Source organism: Alosa pseudoharengus, unplaced genomic scaffold, assembly GCF_046254945.1.
Source record: "Alosa pseudoharengus isolate Yale_2024_CS ecotype anadromous, Long Island Sound unplaced genomic scaffold, YU_APseudo_1.1 YU_APseudo_1.1_scf_7, whole genome shotgun sequence".
Taxonomy (NCBI): domain Eukaryota; kingdom Metazoa; phylum Chordata; class Actinopteri; order Clupeiformes; family Clupeidae; genus Alosa; species Alosa pseudoharengus.
This window is the reverse complement of record NW_027468859.1, coordinates 40122623-40144814: the sequence shown is the minus strand read 5'-3', so window position 1 is coordinate 40144814 and position 22192 is coordinate 40122623.

Genomic DNA, 22192 nt, shown 5'->3' with positions numbered 1-22192 from the left:
ACTAAAATTGATGCAAGCCTCGGGTTAATAGTTTCATCAGTCTGTGCCTCGAGGCTGGAAAGGACAGTCTTGACACTAGCACTAGCACACAGCAATCTTTTTCCCCTTTTGAGTGCTTACTGAAGCCACTTTTCCAAATCAATCTCTGTTAATGTCTTAAAGGTAAACTATGCAGTCATGGCGTGATTATGAACTTTCGGGCCCCCCACTTATTGTCGTACATGTGGGAGGGGGGGGTTTGGGGGTCCTCCCCCAGAATTTTTTAAATTTGTTTGATGTGATTTCCTGTATTCTGGTGCATTTTGGGGATGGCCAATACTTGATTTGTTGATATTGAGGCAATGATTCCATGCAAAGGCTTGGGCTTCAGGGCCCCCTGGGCCTGCAGTAATCCATCCCTGTATGCAGTATTGGCAATTTCCTTACTGTTTTCTCGGTTTTTGCTTCCTTTTCGCTGGCTCTGTCATGACGAATGTCTGAGAAACTCCATCGCTACCTTTTTCTAGCCGGTGCCTGGCGTGTATTTGAATGCAGTAAAGCAATTCGTTACACTAGTTATACTTCCTGACACTGAGGTCGTCGGCCCGCCGGCCCACAGTTGCAAGGGTGTTTTTTCAGCTCACAGGCACTTGGGGGAAGCGAGACGGCCACCATTCAACCCGAAAAAAGTCATATAACCATTCCAATGACTCTGATGCTGTTAATTTAAGGTAAATGAAGCTAAAAAACTTGCATATTAAGCTAAAAAACCTGCATAGTGTGCCTTTAAAATGTTGTAGTAAAAAATGAGGGCATCAACAGGAATGGCCAATTAGTCTGGATATCTGAAACACTTGGAGGGGGAAATCCATTGATGTCGCTACGCTGTGAAATATAGGTCTCAGACATTAGCTCAGCAACTCTCCGCTGATCTGTTGCTCTGGAGCCTTTGTGTGAAAAAATTGATAATTTTTCTCCAGGAGAGATTCTCTTGTTTCTCCCTGTGACAGTTGTTGTGGTTGCCAAGCCACGCAACCATAACTATCCGTTCTGCCACACTTTGGGTTTGGTGTTTCCATTTCTACCTCTTCTGTTTCTGTGGCTTTCTGTTTCTTAGACTTTCTCAGGTGCACCAGGTTGTTGTCACGGTTCAGGAACTCAATGCGTGTACGGAGTTGTTTGCCTAACGTGAAGTACCGATTTCCCAGTCGCTCTCCTTCATCCGTCCTATCTTCAAAACTTTCGGGGTAGGCATCCACAATTTTTTTGGCAAGTTCAGCACATTGCTTGAAGGGGGGGGGGGGGGTTTCAGGCAGACTTTTCTAATATCATCAGCAATAAATCTCAGCATGTGCCTTCTATCAGAGGGCTTTGGCCTTTTCATTGTCTCAAGGCATCGTCGCTGGTGGATATGCATCTTGTCCCAACAAACAACAAAGTCAGATACCCAGCAGCTATTCTGGATAGGACTATTAGAACTGGTACTGGTGCGAGGAAAACAACAAGCTGGAGCAGGTTCAGATGAAGCCATGTCACTTGGAGAATTCTGTGCATCTGAAAAAACAAACACACACAGTGGTTACAACATTAAGTCAGATTTTGTGGACAGTCTGAAACTCATGTAAGGGATAATGTATAGAACGCCGGTCATTATTGGGAACCGGACCCCAATGTGCCAGCGGAGGAGTCTTGCTTCGCCCTGAAGGGGCTTATTTTCCCAATTATGACTTTCTATACATTATCCCGCTTATTATACGGCTACTTGCCAAAACGAAAAAATAAACTCCACGATATGTCTCTTTACATTTATTTGTTACTGCTTCGTTGTGGCTTTTGCTTAGAAACAAATAGTTCGCAACACACACTGAACTTGAATCAAACGTTCTTTAGAACACAGCTAATACCAGTGTTGTAGTACTCGAGTCCGAGACTCGAACTCGAGTCCGAGTCATTAGCTAAATTTAGAGACTCGTGACTTGACTTGGACTTGAGCACTGATGACTCGAACTTGGACTCGACTTTTTTTTGTAATATATCATAAGGCTATAATTGTAGTATGTCATTAGGCTATAATTTGCTATATGATTTTAATATCTAAATTATTCATAATACTAATTTTAGTTCAAGGGAATGTTAGGCTACTGCTTCGTGTCGTAGGCTACATCGCAATCATGTTCACATGCAAAGCAAACTAACGTTAACTTTAACACCAAAATGCCTGGAGATATGGCCGCCGCTATTTCAATGTAGTAGGCCAGGGATGTCAAACTCAGGCCCGCGGGCTGCTTATTTGTGGCCCGCGAGGTCATTATTCAATCTGTATTAGAAGTGGCCCGCCGCGTAGTTTATACAGCGCATCCATATCTGAGCTGGCCCGACAGTATTCTCTTCAGCGCATCCGCGTTAGAGCTGGCCCAGCACGCTATTCTATTCAGCGCATGAGCGCAGCCCAGGGCAACGCAGCCCATCAAGTTGCTACATACTGTACAGTGTATCATACACCGATAACTAGGGCTGCACGATTATGGCCAAAATGATAATCACGATTATTTTGATCAATATTGAGATCACGATTATTTATCACGATTATTAATTAATTTTAGTGACAAAAATATTTTTTCCCTAAACATGTTGGACTTGCTATCTGGCTCACCCAAATTCTTCCCCTTACATTTACTCCCCTAAATTACGGCAAATATAGATTTGACTGCGACTTCCAAACAACTTTCAAACAAATATTTTGTGCGTGCTACTATTTGGGAAAACGTTAACGGCCCACCGGGAATCCTCCCAATGCTCCCCATTAGCCACTTAAAAGCTCTGCTTTTTGTTCATGAGTTTACTGTAATAGTTTAGTCCAGGGGTGTCCAAACCAAAGTGCTGTGCCTATGGCTGTGCCCTCTCACAGTTTATAAATGGTCAGTAGTGGGAACTACTGTTGCCATCGCCCTCTCTCCCACGCTCAAATGCGTCCCCAATTAAATGGACTATTAGCATAACGTAGTTAGATCTGCTGCAATGGAGATACTATGTATCTCGATGTAACAAGCTGTTAACTGTAAACGTTCTCTAAGAAGAATGTAAAGCAGTTTGCAGTAGCCTAAAGTTAACCACAAAGTCGTCTATCGCTGGAAAAAAATAGCGAGCGGCCTATGATAAACTAATGAATGCTCGGCGGGCCGGATTAAAGTGCGTGGCTGGCCGCAGTTTAGACACCCCTGGTTTAGTCATTCGTTGATATGTAAAACACTGACGTGTAGGCTACATTTTCATTATTGTTCACTCGTTTTGAGTAGGCTGTGTCTTGAAACGCATATGCATTGTAGGTTGCACATGTAGCTTATACATAAATAAAATTCACGGATCCCGTCGTTAGCTCAACTCTTATTACAGGAAGCAAACAAGGACTAAAAGTTAACGTGATAAAAAAGGCATGTGTGGTTTACGTCATGTGATGTGTTTCACGGTATGAGTTGAGAGCCCTGCTTTGCTTATATTTTTGGTTAACTTAACTTGCCTTAAATCCGAAATATTTTCGAACAATGGATGATCCGCTTCGAGGGACAAGCTCTTGTCCTTCTGCTGTGCCACACATTTGATTTTTGATCGTCGTTTATTGTATAGTCTAACTAGCCTACTAATAGTTAACATAATGCCACTAGTCCACAGTGCATCCAAACTGAGCAGTGCATCAGGCTGAGCAGTGCAGGGGACAGCTGTCATTGGTAGGCTGCATGCAGGCACATGGTCAGACAGGTTTAAGGAGCGCTTGATTTGTTTTGTAGCGGAGCGTTATATGGGTTGCCAGGTTGGTTCTATGGGTAGAGCACGCATTTTAAATATCGCTCGATCACGCAAATTTGATCGTGGGAAGCCAAAATCGTGATCGTGATTAAAATTCGATTAATTGTGCAGCCCTACCGATAACACTTCATATCCCAAAATGCGTTGCATCGTTAATGCCGCCTTTTCTGTTCATAAACAAAACATGCATCCATGCAACCAGACAAACTGGCGAAGCGAAAGATTGATAATCGAAGCTTTCAAAATAGGTGGGAAAACGATTATATGTTCATATTATTCAAGGACAAACCCCGTTTGCTTGGTATGTGGATTCACCGTAGCTGTCACTAAAGAGTAGAACATAAAACAGCACCACGTTGAACGTGAACTGTAATGACGTGAACATGAACTGTCATGAGTTCATGAACTGTTAATAGTTACAATTACAATTTTGATAGTTGTTAAATGTTTTATAGTTCACCTGCAAAAATAGGCAATTTATTTTTTCTATTCAGATATTCAATATATTTTTTCTATTAGGCTATATTCAGAAATGCCTGCATTCTATTTTTTCTTGTGTGTGTATACAGTTTTAATTCAATAAAAACATCGGTTATTCAATGTTGAGCTTGGCCCGCGACATACTCCCAGTTCTTAATTTTGGCCCCCTGTGAATTTGAGTTTGACACCCCTGTAGTAGGCTATTGCCAGGCAATATTAGTTCTCATACATGACATAACATTACCTAAGATTACACTCAGCCTAGGCTAAACAACACACACTGCTGCTGGATAGCTGATCATCGTGACTTGGTGAACAGTGTTTTCCCTGACTGACGCGAGAAGCGAGGTTCCATTCATTCATTTTCATTCGGGGCGTGCCCTGCCGTGCTTCTGTCTGTTAATTTGCAGCAGGCTATTATCGGATGAAAGAAAAATAAACTAAACGTTTTCCCGATCAAGATATAGCATACTTCTTAATTTTGGTGTCATAAAATATAGAAGCATAACATTAAATTGCCTAGTAGAGTGTCCATGTAGTGTCTGTCAATGTAGGCCTACGAGAAACTGACAAACTGAACCTCTCGTGGGTAGGCCAGAAACAACTATATTTAAAACCACGAATTAACTGGATTACTGTTACTGTTCAAACGAGCGATTTGATAGCCTAATCCACTGCACGAAAAAAAAGGAAATAGCAACGTGTTCTATTTCTAACAGGTGAATATCGTAGCAAATAGTATGGCGATGGCAGCTTAAAAAAACATTTATTTCACTCATCTCGCTGAAATGAACGTGGCCTGTTGCACAAATAAATGAATTAGGCAGATGATCTACATCTTCGTTAACCTAAAGCTAGTTTTCATCTCTATTGTTAAATTGACGTGAAATATGTCTCCATAGTGTCAGTGAAGTGACATAATTATGCAGTTGCCGGTAGCCAGTGTTCACGTCACGGGAGTCAGAAAGAAGCTACCAAGACGGGCCCTGCTCTGTTTCTGTCCCTCCCAAACTGCGCTAAAATTGTGCAGTCTATTTAACAGCCAGAATTGAAAAAAAATGCCATTTTCTGATCCACACTACCTCTTACAAAATAGGCCTACTCCAACGTTCATCTAGCTCTTGTGAAGTATGAACTTCTACAACACTGCCTATACAATTGTCAGCAGTCAGTAACAGCATAATGTGACTTAATGGCCTGTGTGATTGGGATGTGAATTGCTCATTTATTATGAGTAGGCCTATAGGCTATGGTATAGCTATGGTATGGTATTCTCTCCGATATAATAAATACAACACATTGGGTTTGGCAAGAAATTTGGCAATACTACTTTCACAAAAGTGATGGCACCCCTGCTTGGAGACAGAAGATTGTCCGTTTTGCTTTTAAGGATTTCATCTGCAATGGAAAAAAATGGAACGACATGTAGGCTATGCTTACTTTAGTGCTGGACTTGGACTCAACTTGATCAATAGGGACTCGACTCGGACTTGACTCGGATGAGTAGTGGACTCGACTCGGACTTGGAATTTTCTTTTTAATGACTTGGACTTGACTCGGACTTGAACACTGAGGACTCGAACCTGGACTCGGACTCGAGGCATAGTGACTTGACTACAACACTGGCTAATACCAATCCCATTCAAGTCAATGGAGCGTTCTACTTGCATTGTGAAGAGCCGTATACTAAAAGTTGTTATCACCCGGAGAGAAGAAATGCTCTTTTCTGATTGGCTGGCGGGGTGGCCTTTAATTCTGAATAACGGCACACCTATGAAGTAGATCTGGTAAAAAAAAGTTTAATCGTCGTTCCATATCAATGCATATGAATGGTAACTATAACAACCATAGTAAATGACAGTTGGTTTGACGGTTGATTGACAATCGATTGACAGATCGATTGCAACAAAATAACGATAAAACTTGCAAAAATGGAAGATATTAACTTTAATAGAAATGGACACAACAACACATTTAAAGCAGAGACCTTCACAGAGAAAAGACACAAAACATTGACAGCAGAAGACATCGCAATAGTACAGGACCAGGTACATGAAAAAACTACTCAGCGCAGCACCAACTGGGCTTTAAAAACACGGCAAGACTTCCTAAAGGTAAACAGGGAAAAAAGAGACATCAACACATACTCCGCACAGGCCCTAAACGAGGTACTAAGACAGTTTTATCCATCTGTCCAGACAACGAAGGGCGAAGATTACAGCATAGCCAGCTACAACGCTTTACGGGCGGGGATAAACCCGCTGTATCATTCAATGTCATCTCAGACAAAGAATTTGGGTCCTGCAATGTGGTTTTTAAGTCCATTTTAAAAAGGTACCGCATGAAGGGAAAAGATGTCAGCGTCCATCATCCCCACATCCCTGATCAGCACCTCCAGATGCTGTGAAAATCTGAAGCGCTTTTGCCGGATTCACCCAGAGGCCTTGTCCGTAAGGTCTGGTTTGACATTCAGTTATGCATGGCCCGTCGCGGCAGAGAGGGAAACTGGGAGCTCACAATGCACTCATTCATCGTGAAGGTTGACGAAAATGTACAAGAGTTTGTCACATTTGGATACAACCCTGACACCAAAAACCACAAGGATCCGTGCGAGCCGCAAAAAGAGCTTCTGCGAGGATTCAATTATGTCCGGTGCGGAGTTTTAAAAAATATATGTCAAAGTGTCCAGCAGATGCCACCGCCTTCTATCTTCACCCAAAGCGGCTTCCACAAGATGAAGGACTATGGTACACCAGAGAGCCCATGGGGGTCCATTACCTAGGGCTAGTCCATTTAGGGGCAGCTGTGGCCTACTGGTTAGCGCTTCGGACTTGTAACCGGAGGGTTGCCGGTTCGAACCCCGACCAGTAGGCACGGCTGAAGTGCCCTTGAGCTTCACCTAACCCCTCACTGCTCCCCGAGCGCCACTGTTGTTGCAGGCAGCTCACTGCGCCGGGATTAGTGTGTGCTTCACCTCACTGTGTGCTGTGTGTTTCACTAATTCACGGATTGGGTTAAATGCAGAGACCAAATTTCCCTCACGGGATCAAAAGAGTATATATACTTATATATATATACCTGGGAAGTAGGGGTGGGCGATATGGACAAAAAATAATATCTCGATATTTTTTGTGATTTTGACGATAACGATAATTAGTCGATATCCTTTAAAACATTTTTTGTAAAAAGTCTGAGTCGCTTTACAGCTCATTATTTATAAGTAGCATCAATACAATAATAACCTAACCTGTGACTTTTTAACCAAATCAACCAATGCATTGTCACTCTATGACACATTCCAATTCTGCCCCCACTTGAGTGTGTGGCAATGACATAAGAAAGTCTGAAGCTGAAGTTCCTTTCAAAAACCTTTACTTAGGATTCACTGTAAAATGAAGCAGACCAACAGAGTGCATCTCAGTTATTTCCTTCAATGTTTTGTTTAAAGGTCTCATCTCATCGTTTTTTCATTAATTTTGCAGTGGTCTGTAGTATTGATGAATGCCCTGTGAGCCGGTTTTGGTGAAAAAAATGCTGTCCTGCGTCTGTTTCATGCTCTTCTAGTTTGGTGGGGAAGGTGGGCGGGGAGGAACGACTGGATTTCGCCTCTAGTCATGAATATTAATGACATGCTAATGAATTCACCTCTAATTGGCTAACAGTACTGTGACGCTTCCTCCAGTGCGTCCTCATCCGATTCTGCCTGTGCTATGCTCCATATTCAACTTTACAGTGCTAAAACCTGGCTAAAACTCGAGTCAAAACTGTTGCACAAAATGTCTTCGGAGATACAACTTCATGTGTTTGATCCTAGTATCCGAGTAGAAAGAAGAACCGCTTCCTGATCGTTTGTCGGTGAACGTTGGTTTAATAGAATGGTAACAATTGCCTGTCAGCTTAAAATCTCTCCTAAAAGAGGTAAACGTTTGTGACAATCGTCATCTTGCTTTCAAGTAATAAACAGTTGGAAACGTTTTAAAATAAAGACCTATTTCTTTACACAGTCAAAAGTCTTTGCAATCTTCCTAGTAGATATTTTACTTCACAACACAGGTAAGCACCCTAAATGCAGTTCAGCCACTGACCTAGCCTGCTAATGCTATCGGAATAGATAGTTATGGTTTGAATTCCATGATACTATCATTGAAAGACCACTTGGTCATAGCCCAATATATATATAGATTTAAATGCAAACACACCTACCTAGCTATATTTTGCTGGAATTGTACCAGAATGAAGCAGAGAATGTGTGCTGCAAGACTTCTTAATGAGAATGGCTTTGATAGCCTGACATTGGCAGAGGTTAGCCTACTCAAGTTGTTTTCTGTCACGTATGACAGAAAAAGTAGCCTACTATAGGAATCTTATACTATAGTATTTTGGGACTAAATATTACAGTAATCTTATAGGAATACTATAGTATTTGGACATACTATAGGTACTATAAGACTACTATAGAAAAACTATAGCGGTTACATGATATTATAGTTATTAGTAGTACTTCTACAGTATGTCCCAATTATTCCTATAATAATTATTCCTATAAGATTACTATAATATTTTGTCCCAAATACTATAAGATTCCTATACTACTTTTTCGTAAGGGGATTGCTCATGTGGTTAGAAAAATGGGCAACACCAGTACCCCTGTTGTCTGTATGACCCTGTACCCAGGATTAGAACCAGTCTGCCTTAGCATAATATACTCCCTTCAAAATGCACTAAACATTGGACTATGACGACTATGGCCCTCTGTGAGACAGAAGATATGAAAGGTAAGATAAACCTTTAGCTTAAAAGGGACAAAAACTGATAAAACTCTGAAAACAAATATACAAAACAGGTCAATTTTCAATAAATAACTTTATTATATTTACATACAGCAGTGGTACTCAAAGTGTGGTCCGCAAGCTATCTCCAGTGTTCCACAAGTAGATGTGGTAAAATATAATAGATGAGTTGTTTGCAATATTGAACCAACTTGTATGTAAATCCAAACAGTTCTGCAACACTGATGTAACCCATGCCAGTTTAAATCATATGAATCCTCTGACACCATAAGCAAGGTGCAAAGACAATAAGCAAGGTGGTTCAGTGAGAAGGCCTATTGTGTAATATACTGTTGAAGTAGGTCTACTGTCTACTGGTCTGTGAAACACTGACAAATAGTAATATTGCAGTCTATTAAAATAATGCAAACACAAAACAAGAACATCCAAACTATGCACAGAATTAACAATGTCCTCTTTTTGCCAGACGATGCAGACGTCTGGCCTACAGATCCTTTGTAAGATGGTGCTGGGATTATTTAGGGGAAAAGGTCTGAGTTGTTGTTTCGGCTTGTATTGTCCTGGGGATCCGAAGGGACAACACACAAAACACATTCATTGGCTGTGATGATTCTATTACATTGCTCTTTGATTGCGCTGGGCCATAGGTGGAGCCATCAGGTGTTATTGTGGAGATGTCGCTTTCATCCTCCTCCTCATCTTGATCAACCCGAGGTCTTCTAGCTGGCCTTGGATGAACAGGCTTGATGGCAGTAGAGGTAGCAGGCCCCCATGCCCATGGTGTATCCGAAGTGCTTGTATCAATACTCATACTTTTCATGAAGTATTCTGTTTGGGTACCTAAAGTAAATAAATGTGTATTACTGTCAAGTTACAAGATACTAATAGTACACAGGACATTCACTCTCTCACACAAAACTGTACTGGCACAATGGAAACAAAAATATTTTAGTGACTGCAGTAAGGTGTATGATGTACTAAGTAGCACACCCACAAGAACACATTCGGTAATATCAATTCTATCTGTTATGCAATTCATGGGTTTCATCAGGTCCATTTACACAGGTGTATTAATCAAGCACCATGCAGTCTGCATTCATAATCGAGGTGCTTGATTTTATACACCTGTGGAAAGTGACCTGAAGAAACCCATGAATTGACTTTCCCAAACATTGATGAGCACATAAGAACCTGTATTAGCCTACTAGAAAAAGACTTCTAGAAACTAACTAGCACAACAAAAAAAGTTAGATCACAAACCTTTGCTTCTATCGTGATGACCTAATGTAGGCTAGAAAGCTGTGTAGCCTGACATGAGGATGTGCTCTGGAAGACATACAAAACACTAAGTAAACAGCAAGTAATCAAACAAAACATCATTGTAGGCCTACAAAGGTCAATGTAATAATGGCAAGAAGACATAAATTAGACTGAAGTGTAAATACCTGAGCTCTAGTGATAGCAACTTAGCCTAATAGTGCACGGGTATTGTGTTTTTGATTTTCCCTGTTTAGACTAGAACAATATCTGTACTTAGTTGAGCATAAGATATTGTTGCTAATATTATTATTTGTGGTTTAATGCTTAGGTTAGAAGATTATAGGTTCAACAAGCTAAATCTCTGGGTAGTGTGGTCAGTTTCTTATGAGTGTAACGTTAGCTACACCAGGCACGTAACTGAAGCATTCCGTTCGCGTTATGTAGGCTACTGCAACAATAGCTTCCAATAGGCCTAATCAATGGAAGTAGCTACACCTGGCGTGTTAGTGGCCTGTAGGCTATGTTCGGGAAAATAGACCATTCCTCTAATGGATTTTACCAGAGCCCTTCCTATTAGACATTCTCTGATTTTACACGTCAACAGAACACTTCAGTTACGTGCCTGGTGTAGCTTCCTGTAATATAGGCTAGCCTAAGCCTAGCTTGTACCAGAGAATGTAGACGGGCTCTACTTGTACCCTTTTCATGCATGCTAACGTGAAGAATATGAACATGCTATTTTGTAACAGACGTTAGGTGGAAAAGTTTGTTTGTACTTACAGCCTGTGAGCTGGTGGTCGATCGTCATGACAGTACAGAACCAGGTTTTCAGAACATCGATGCAAAACCACTTTCTAACTGTAGGCAGTGAGTGTGGTCGAAATGATTGGAACATAGAACTAATGTTGCACTACTTCGGTGGTGGTGTTCCAACGATAAATCCGAACCATTTCTTCCTCAACTCTTGTTTCTAAGGCAAGACATGCAACATTGATGTGTTATTGCCACAAATAACACAGGCACGATTTTTTTCCGCCATGTTAGCAACTTGCTGTTAGCTCCTACTAGCTGCAGAGAGACAATCCCCTAGCCGCAAAATCCTCCATTCTTCCTGTAGGCGGTCACAAGCCAAGGTGGGCGAGGCCATGAATAATCAGTTTCCCTTCGGCGTCATTGGGAAGGGCTCTTTTTGATTCGCTTGTTTTTCCGTGTATTTTCTTTCATTGGCTAATGCGGGCAATGGGGGTAGAAGATCATTTTCACGTGCAGCATGCATATGCAACTTGGAGTGAGCTATAGTATTTCGAAAGTAACAAGTATTAAACTGTTTCTCAGTGAATGAGACCTTTAAGAGCAATCATGTAGGCTAGCATTCCAAGTTACAGAATACAGTGTTTCCCCTAGAAATGTTTCCAGCAGCGGTGCTGTTGATCGTAGGAAGCCCCCCCAAAAAAAAAAAAGTTTTTTTTTTTTTTAAATGACTCCTTAAATGGTGACTTCTGGTGGATTTTATGAAAGAAATGGACAGATTGAGTTACAAATTATGACATAACCATCAACACAAATTATGACATAACCATCAACACAAGGTTGATTATTGCAGTACTTTAACAGGATTATTCATGTTTTTCTTTCAGCTTTTTCATTTACATTATTAGTAATTAGCCACTGTACAACTGTAGGCCACTGTACAAACTATTACTATTTAGAATATACAGTGCTGTGCATAAGTTAAGACATTTATTTATATAATAACATTTATTTATTTACGATACATGATACATTAAAAAATAATTGATCTCCTATTTTTTTTTTTAAATTAAGACAAAAGGCAAAATATGTTTTTTATTCCTCCCTTTAGTCAATCTCAGCATGGGTGTCTTAACTTTTGCACAGCACTGTATAAACTATATAGACTTCTCTTTCATGTCATTACACTGTATTGGTGCTGTGCAAGTCGAATTGAGTGCCTGTCACTTTAATGCCGTGACGGCTTGCTTGATTCTCACGGTTTTAAACTTAGTAGCGTTGTTGTGCATGGTGCATAAGAATATGTGGATGAAATTAATTATGTTTCCCATGTCATTTGGTAAAATAAATGCTCAAAAACTCGAAGAAAATCTGCAGATAAGTGTCTTGTATCATATCTATAATTTTGGTGAGCTCTACAGGAATTACAAACTATCTCAGATGTAGGCTAAATGGTTGTGTATCCTATTACTCAAATTCAATTAAACCCACCAATAGGCTAGCTAGACCTTAGTTTCACAGCCTAGGTATGTTAGCAACACAGCTTGAAAGCATTGCCTGTATTACAAACAAAAACGAAACAATGCGTGGAATTTATCTGGGAATAGGCTGCTACTGAAGGTAGGGGCGAGCTATCTCGCTGGCGTGTTTAATTTGGTTCCTTGGTTAACATAATGTAGGCTGCGTTTTTTTGCACAAAATTGCGTCTGCTAATAAACTTAAACATAAACACAAACAAGCGTGATCTCCTGTGGAATCCTGACTGCGCCTTCAACGTTAGCCTACTATTATTTGTTGACATGAAACCTGAACGAACGGCAGCTGTTCCTGAAGTTCACTTGCGTCTATTTTTTTTTTTTAAATTAAGCAACTTTTTTTGCAGTGGCGCTTGATTTCCAGGAGCGGCGCTGCGCCGCTGATGAATACATTGTAGGGGAAACACTGGAATAGAAACTAATGCGTTAGCTTATGGCTAATGTATATGCGAAATCCCATAGAGATGCTAACGTTTAGCATAATCGATAAACGTAGATATTTAGACCAAAGTTCAGTCCATTTACAAAAGGGTTACATGAGAAAGAGTTCTTTGCTTACAACTGACTATTAAAATACTCAAAGGCCTCCATATAATACCATGTAGGAAAATACGTGACTACTCAATGCTACTTGAACAGAAGTAGCCACACAAAATCCCAAGTAGCCTAGTCTAGCTGCACAAAATAAACATTAGGCGTGCGTGTGACAACGTGGACCCACTAGCGATCATGTGACACTTGCTCTGCAGCAGCCAGGGGCTTCTCTCTCATACACCTCCTGGATTTAGTGAATGTACGAGGTTTCAATGCCTGATTTCGGGTGTTATTTCCCCATAAGTAATTTAAATACTCGATAATGTAAATTTGCACATTGTTAAAACAACAATCACGATATTATCGCAGACGATATATATCGCCCACCCCTACTGGGCAGCATGCTTAAAACCATCTGCGAAGAGGTAAGACATTATAAATGATAACCATGTTTTAAACGTCTAATGTTAACCTAGCCTGCAACATATTTTTTAACACTTGTAACCCGTTACTGTTATTTACCTTAGGTGGGACTTCCTCCATACACGAATCACTCTTTGCGAAGCACCGCTATCCATCGTCTATCCAAGGTGGGCCCTAAAAGTCGACAAATAATGGCAGTCACTGGGCATTGCTGTGAGTCCAGCCTTCAAAGCTATTATACTCCAAGTCTGGAGGATAGGAAAGACTGGAGTAACATTCTCACCGCAAGTGGTCCGGCTAGCACTAGTTAACTCTGGTGAACAGCGACACAGCGTTGACAGCGGTGCCTCAATGTCGAAGAAATTTGAACTACCCATTTCAATGTCAAACTTCACCATCAACGGGAATGTAGAATTTAACTTCAAATGATCTAATAATAAAACGTTAAGGAACAACCCTTTTGTTTGAGTGTTTTGCCATGAATGAGCCATTATGCTAATGTTACATTGTTACCCAAATTGATAGTCTTCTAACTGCTCGGTCTAGCTGCTCTATTTTTTCATGAGCAAGTAACAATCAACCGTTTTTTTCTGTAGATTGCATTTTGTTCTGTGATGTTTTTTAAGGAGCAATGTTGCAACCGGGTGATAAGTGGGATAACAGCCTTCGAGGTTTGTCCAGTTATATGGAATTAATGGACTTGGGCGGAGGAAGCTGCGCATCGGGGAGTTTTTGTCTCCCCCCTCGTCCATTAATTCCGTATAACACGACACCTCAGCGGCTGTTATCCCTTCAGGCATGAAAACGGGTCAGGGGTGAAAAAGGTGAGAAGGGCGCGCGAAGAGGGAAATGGCCGTTTCATAGCACAACAAGCGCGAGTGACATTGTTGCCAATAGTGCATAGCTTCCACAGAGTATGAAATTGCCTAAAACCAGAGATTTATAAAGAAAACAAACTACAAAATGACTAATTTTTACAAAAAAATACCTTTATTTCTTCTTTTTGGCTTGGGCCTAAGTGTGAAGGGGCCTTTGGCAACATGCTTCAGTCTGGCCCTCCTCTCCTCCTCAGTAATCTACATGAGTTTTCATTCTTTCTTTGTGCCTGAAGTTATCAGACATTTCTGAAGATTTCATAGGCTTAATGAACACTTCATAGTAGACTATTAGAATAAGTCTGAATAAGATAAGTCTGAATATTTGTATAATATTCAAACCAGGTAATAAATAAACTTGGGTAGGGTAGACTAGGCTTTCATTTGTAAAATTGGCTTGAAATGTTTTAACCTGCAGCCTAGGCTACTTACAGATTGTGTGGCATTGTGCTAGTGTGTTTAACCAACCAATAAAGTTGTGTGAACAGTGTTCACATTAGCCTACATGTTAAACCCTGTAGACACAGACTAGGCCTAGTGATCAAGTCACTGAACGTTTCTTAAAAGACAGCATTACCATGTAAAACACTGCTTTTGTCTCTGAACTCGACAAAACGCACCAGCCCAGTTTAGGAGCATTTAATTCAACTATTTAGTTATTCACATTAGCCTTTGCTATACTGATAAAGTATGCCTATTTGCTTCACCTTTTGTCGATCTAGATGGCTCAAACTGCACGTATTCTTCATCAAATGAACTCGTTATGTCTATATTTCTGTCTAATATCGCTAACTTTAACAACAGCCTATGCTAGGTTGCTAAACCAATTTCAACCTTGGGCATAGATTTAGGGTGGGACGCTCATAACTAGTCCTAACCAATATTTTAAGATGACAAAATTGTCCCCACCAATAGGGCGCGGGATCCGCGTTGCATTGTGGGACGTGGCGGCCATGTTGATGGCTACGCGAACTTTAAAATAACTCTGACATAATGTTGTTGAATGAAGAGACGTAGCTAGAAGTAGAGTTGAGAAAGAATAGATAGAAAAATAGATAGAAGAAATATGTTAAAATCCCGAAAAGGATCTGGAATAATCCCGAAAAGGATCTGGAATTTACCGGGACGCATTCAATAGAGAAGCCAGGTACCGGTATGTTGACAAAATCAGCATTATTAACGGCTGAGAGGGAGTACATTACGCAGTAGTCATAGGCAGTAGTCTGAGTAGCGGTAAAGGAGGCAATCAACATGGCGGAGTAATTACGTCATGACGCCCACACCCTATATTTTAGCGAACTCATTTGTGCTGCTGATCATTCCGACAGCCAGCACGACAGTACAAGAAACGTCGTCATTTGATTGGCTGAAAACCCGAGGGGGAAGGGTTATCTGACACGCATGCTGCAAACACTTTGCTTTATTCTTGCACTGGTAGTCAAGCGAGCGGGTGTGTCAACGACAACGGTAAGTTACCAGGGCTGTCTGTCAATAGGCCTACCCCATAAAAGGCCAGAGTGGAACATTTTGATATTCCCTTTTCCCTTCAGCATACATACAAACCCCTTTTTGTGGTTTGTAGATCAGCTATGCCACCCAAGAAGAAGAAAGGGGACATACGAAGCTTTTTCATAAAGCAGAGTGTAAGTAGGCTAAGCAAAATAACCAGCCACACAAGCTAGCAGTGGTAGTGACCAGGCTTTCAAATTATGCAGATTCTATTATGTGGAAAAATAGTATTAACTGGTGATAGCATATGTTACCCAGGATATTGTTAAAGATAAACCTAGCTTCTGTAATCTTTCAACCAAGGTCAGGAGTATTGGTTAGGGGTGTGCAGCACGGTCGCATAGAAGTCGCGCTATCACAATAGATGCTATTACCAAGTCACTGAATGTTAATTAGCCTACCTTAAGTTAGAATCTTGGAAGTCACAATAAACATTGGATCTGGACATTTTTCGTTTCTATTCTGTTTATGTTATGTATTTCTGAGTGTAGCCTACACAATGCAGAGAAATGAAAGGGAGACCCAAATTCGTTTGAAGGACTCATTGCATTGTTATGACACATGCTGTAAAAACGTGTTGGCAATGTGAATAAGTTAACACTGTTGGTTATTCAAATATAATGAATCATTATTTGATGAATAATATCCAAATAACACTATCATATACAATATAGGAGTGTAGTAGGAGGGTTAAACTCGCTAGCCAAAGGATAGGCTACAAAATGAATGAACCACTTTGTATGCAGGAAAGACAGCATCAAACCACTACAGATGGATGGCAGGTTGAGGAAACAGCATCAGGGCTTCAGGTGAGGTTCTAATTATTAGCCTATGTCAAATTGTCAATTCAGTTGGAGTCAGCAGCATTGCTGTACAATATAATGAGATGCCGTATATTCACTTCTGTATTGTGATATTCTGTATTGCCAACAGTCTGAAATAACAAAGGAAATCGCCATTAAGGCACTGGTATCTTACAGCAAAAGAATTCCAATTACAGTTAAGCATTAATAAAGAAATACAAATATAATTTAGAGTCGCATAAATTCATAGACATATTCAATCCTAAACTATGGTGCATTTCCATACTCACTAACATAAATAAAATAGTATATAACTATAACTATATATATATATATATATATATATAGTTGAACTCCCAATTGGCATCTATTGGTCAAACCTTTATTTACGTTTAAACAATTGTTTTCATCTGCACATATTTCTCTCCAGTCGGAGATGCTAGTTTAACTTTAGAGTACTATAAATAATGAAAGAGGCTATTGTCTATTGACAGTCTGACTCTTGTCAGTAAAAGTTAACTTTTCGGGGGGGGGGGGGGGGATTGGATGTCCCCACCAAAGCTGAGACCAAACCTACGCCCTTGATTTCAACGTCTTTTTCTGACAGAAGTTGAAAGTTTCAACTAGCCCACCTGTGACATCAATAAGCATATCTCTCCTCGCCGGGCTCACGTTCCAGCTGACATTTCAGACGCATATCTGTAGTCACACAGACAGGGAGGCTATTCCAGCGCAAGCGTTCTGTTCGCGTTGCATCCGCGGCAAAAATTAGCTCACTGTTTAATAGGGGCTGCATTCACATAATCGTTGCTGGATCAGACAAGTTTTTAATTGGGCTCTTGTCTTACAACGCCTCAAGATGCGTTCGCGTCTGCGCGTGATTTGTAAACTCAGTTGTAACCCCATACCCACCCCCCCCACATTTTCTCATCGGATCTGCGCGAACCACGCAAGTCCCCTATTTTGGATTCAAAACGGCGAATTTTGCCGAAAGGTGAGGAGTTTTCATGCCTGTGCCTTACTTAATAGCATGTCTCAATTTTGTTACGCACAAAAAGTATTATACATCAGTGGAGGCTGGTGGTTGTTGAAGTGTGGGAGGTAGGACTGCATGCTTGGTTGCCCTTGGCCTGCTTGTACTGTTAGTGGCATAAGTATGTGAGACTCAAGTTGTTTCAGGGTGTTACATTGACCTACAGCACGATATCGTAGGGCAATTTTCAAAACCCAATGTGCCCTTGAGCCAAAAAGTTTGCCCACCTCTAATCTAATCTGATGACACAAGCACATGGGACAAGGTTGTAAGACCGTGTGGTAGAGAGACATCAGTATAATCAGGACACCACATGACACAAACAATTTACAAATGTACATTATTCACGTCAATAAGGGTTGATGCCAGGCAAGACACAACGGGCAACGCAGCAAGCACCAATCGTGCGCTGCAGTTCCACCCAACTTCTCTCCATCAGCTTTAACCACACAGGGGCGGTTATTTGAATCGCTACCTTTCAATTCCATTTGACCAATCTTTCTGTTATCTGCACAAGTGCTTCCCAATGTACACAACATGCTTCCCGATGTACACAAGGTACAGTTGAACATCAACAGCCACAACCCCTTCAAAAAGATCATGGCCAAGACATGGTCTGGCAGACATGAAGATGTTCCAATTCATTAAAAACACTGTCAAATTTATTCCCGTTGACAGGTTTCTCATCAACCAAAGCTAACTCTTCTACACTGCTTTTGTACTTCTCAGGCATTCTTGGGGGACCTAACTTTATCGGGACAAACGCATCCCTGGAAATGAGGCAGTACAAAAGTTTTTACTTCTGCAAAAATTCTCTACAAAGCCTCCAAGTGTATGAGACCCTAGATTGTCATCTGCGACTGCAACTAATGCTCCCTTCACAGTCTCCCCAGCAACCACAGTGACACCAGATATTTCAAGGTCTTTTAAACTTGAACAAGAGAAGAGAATACTTTCTGTTGTCCAAAGAATTGATAATCAGACTCTCTGCAGAGCATGACCAATTGTATAGGGTCAATGGACGACCTGTTGTAGGGTAATATATCACCCAGTGTCATATACACAGCTAACAGCTTGTGCTTCTTCCTACCAGACCCAAGTGGGTTGACGACCTCAAAGGCATCTTGAAGAATTATTGAGATTGAGAATGGCAACTGTTGTAAAAGGGAATTCTCTTTGAAATTCTTGCCATCCCTCACATCCTCAAACATATTTGGATCTGCTAGTACTGTTTTAGACACTTCCCATTGTTCCCTCACTGACGGTAAGTTCAGTAGAGCGTTCAAAGTGTCTTTAACTGGGAAGTGTCACAGAAAGAAATAGCATAAAAAGACCACTACCTCTACCAGATTTAACACAGCAGCTAGAAGGGACTAGGCTAATGCTAAACCTGTACGGCTAGCTCAGGTGAATCTCAGGAAAAGCAATAGGCAATCGAGACAGAGTCAATCATATACCAAGTGTATTAACCCTGAGCTTCAATCATCAGCAGGGGAATAATGACAAGACCCATATGAAAAGTAATAAGGTAATTGTGAAGCCAAAGTCCATCACTAGGATAACTCATAAAATAATAATAATGAAAAGAAATCAAACAATTGAGTCAGCAATCAATACGATTCCCACAAAACCCCAGGCTCATGTTCATAAGCAGTACACAGCACAACTCACATTCATCACATAATACATTTCAGTTCAGCTATTAATTCACTCCAACACAACCAGACAAAGCACACCCGACACCTTTAACCTCTGAATGAGTTCAGTGACTGATTCGTCAATCACCGAGCAAACGTTCCAGTGTAGAAGAGCCTATGCATAGTATCTGAATCCCCGAGAAAACGTTACGATGTTGAAGAATCTATTTATTGTCTCTAAATCCCGAGCAAACGTTCCAGTGTAGAAGAGCCCATGTATAGTATCTGAATCCCAGAGAAAACGTTACGATGTTGAAGAATCTATTTATAGTCTCTAAATCCCTGAGAAAACGTTACGGTCTGTATCTTGTCACAGACAACGACCAGCATACAGAAACGTCGACCACAAAACAGCTAGGCCGCTTAAACAGCGTGTGTGCAGCAATTAGTCACCTGAGAGAGAGCCAGTTCGCAGAGCAACACCCCGTAGTCCACAAGTGCTTCGGTAGCCAAGTTCCACGCTATAATCCGTTTGGACACCAGTCATCCCAAGGTCACAAGCCTCCGTATACTTTGAGCCGCTACTATTAGTGAGTCGTCCTAGTCTCACCCGCAGGCGAATTGGCCGCCAAACAAGAAGACTCTCGCAACAGGAAGTAAACGTGGCTATATTCTATTCTATGGAAGCCTACTAGGTCAATCACAGCCAGCCAATGACGTTTACTCAATCAGACTAATAATCAGTAGGGACAAGAAAAGTTTAAGATTCAAGTAGCAAAAATAGCACGTTTATAAAAGAGAGAATATGAGAGAGATCAGCTTAAGTTTAGAAAACAGTTTAGGCCTACTCTTGCATTGTAAAGGATAGAGATAACTTACTATTAAAGAGAAATGGGTAAAGGCTGTTTTAAGAAAATGGGCGGGCATGGTGAAGGCTCCATGACATACGCCACACTCTCCCCCCCATAGAAAAAGACCCTGTGTGGATGAACTAGAAAGCAACTGCTCCTGTATCTCAAAATCAGGAACTAGTTAAGGAAACCCCAGAAATTCCTCCTCTGAAGACTCATCTAAGAAAATCTTTCTTAGTTTTTGTTTTTGCTGTGTATCCAGTTCTTTAGCGGTGGGGTAACAAGCTCTGAGGTCTACCACGTTAACTGAGCGTGGGTTCTCTCCAGTCTCCTCATGAGACACAATATAATTAAGGGGTCCGATCTTTCTCACAACTCGGTAAGGTCCGATCCACCGAGGGGCAAGTTTAGAGGTAAACTTTCTCGCCGCCTGGGATTGAGGATGATGACGGACCCATACTCGGTCCTGAGTTTTGTAACAGACCCTGCTATTTTCAATGAGTTTCAACATGGATTTCTGTTGGTCCACAATATCATATGAGGTTGTCTCCGGAGGAGGAGTAGTCTGTAGAACGCGGTCAATGGGTCCCATCAGACGTCTTCCCATGTGGGCCTCAGCTGGAGAGACTCCCAGTGACTCATGGACAGCGCTATTCAGAGCAAAACGGAACTCCGGCAATAATCCATCCCAATAGTTATGTTGTCCACCCACATATGATGCTAGCATTGTTTTTAGAGTACGATTCACGCGCTCAGTGTAGTTAGTTTGCAGGGGATAAGCAGTGGTAAGCTTAGACACCACTCCCCAATGGGAACAAAACTCTTGAAAGAGGGAAGACACAAACTGAGTCCCTCGATCGGAAAGAATGAATTGGGGGACACCCCAGCGTGTGAAGATATCTTTTCGAAGGATTTGGGAAATAACAGGAGCAGTTGCTTTCCGAAGAGGGAAAAGCTCCACCCATGATGAGAAATAATCAACTACCACTAGTAGGTGCTCATTGTTAGAGGGGCTCCTAGGAAGGAGTCCCATAAGGTCCACACCCAACATCATATTGGTCTGTGGAACCCTTGTCTGTTGGGTCTTTCCAGCAGGCAACCTCACCTCGGGTTTGTACTGTTGGCATATGGGACATTCCTGTATGTATTTCTTTACCGATTTCCACATTCCAGGCCAGTACACAGTTACTCTCAATCGACGATAAGTCTTAAAAACTCCAAGATGTCAACTCACAGGGATATCATGGTAAGCTTGTATTATCTCATGTGAAAGACGGGAGGGCACATATATCCGATAATGGATACTGGGTGGACAACCGGTATCCTCAGTTCTGAAATAAACTTTATCCTCCAAGATGCAGACTCGACCACTGAATTTGCTGCTTTCTCCATCCTCTGACAGACTTTGATGAATCTCCATTATGGTAGGATCCTCTTGCTAGCTTTCCACAGCTGCTCATCATCAAAAGGGAACACCGGGTCAGGCTTAACCTTGTTGATGGAGATTTTCACAGGAGAAGAAGCTTGGATAGCATTGCAGCTAGGTGGCACCTCAGGGAGTTTGGAAGTGCGGGACAGGGCATCTGGAAAACTATTAAGCCCCTTGCGATATTCCATGAGAAAGTTGAATATTTGCAAACGCAAAGCCCAACGGATTAATCGACTGTTTGTGCTGTTAGAAGAGAGGATCCATTTCAGTGCCAAGTGATCGGTCACCACAGTGAAGAGTTTTGACTCCAAATAATACTGCCACTTCTCTAAAGACCAGACTACAGCCAAGCACTCGCGTTCGGTAGTGGTGTAGTTTCTCTCCGCATTGTTGAGGGTCCGAGAAGCATATGCTAGGACCTCTTCCGTACCAATCCCGGTCTGCTGAGTGAGTACCGCCCAAGGCCGGTTTCACTGGCGTCAGTATACACCACAAAGTGC